Consider the following 638-nt stretch of genomic DNA (forward strand, 5'->3'; position numbering starts at 1 on the left):
GTACGAATGATCGAACATTATGACTGCTTGTAGAAGCCCATAAAAGTTTAGGTTGGCCCTAACAATGCATTAGCTGGTTTCGATAAAACCAGTGCAAAGAGTGGAACATGGGGAGACACTGAGGGTAGCTGGTGACTGTCTGTGCTAATCTTTTAAGGACCTATGTTTTTCGATCGTAAAAGAGATATTTCAAATCCACGTGTGATTATTTAAACTGGAAACGATAGTTATGATCATGTAAGTGTTATTAGTATCCTGGTTCCACGTACACACTGCAGATTTTCTGCGTAAATGGGGTTATTCTGAGACTCACACGTTCTTGGTAACACGCTTATGGAATTCCCCTTTGGATTCCAGACGTAAAATAACCAATTTCGTTTTCCGGTAAAAGGTGGAGGAAAATATTTTTACGCTGTTGTTATTCTTGTCCAAGAACGCATATAATGAACAAATGACTGCATAAAACCATCGCCTCTGGAAGATCTGTTGCTATACATGCACATTGTTTGCACTCTCCATGCACAGCAACGTTCACTTCGACTATATTTTAAGTTACGCTTGTGCTCATGCCTCGCAAGACTGGTTCGAGTTTTCGGTGTATAAAACTGCAGCGTTTGTGTCAAAAAATACTAATAATA

The sequence above is a fragment of the Penaeus monodon genome, chromosome 15 (assembly GCF_015228065.2).
Source record: "Penaeus monodon isolate SGIC_2016 chromosome 15, NSTDA_Pmon_1, whole genome shotgun sequence".
Classification (NCBI taxonomy): Eukaryota; Metazoa; Arthropoda; class Malacostraca; order Decapoda; family Penaeidae; genus Penaeus; species Penaeus monodon.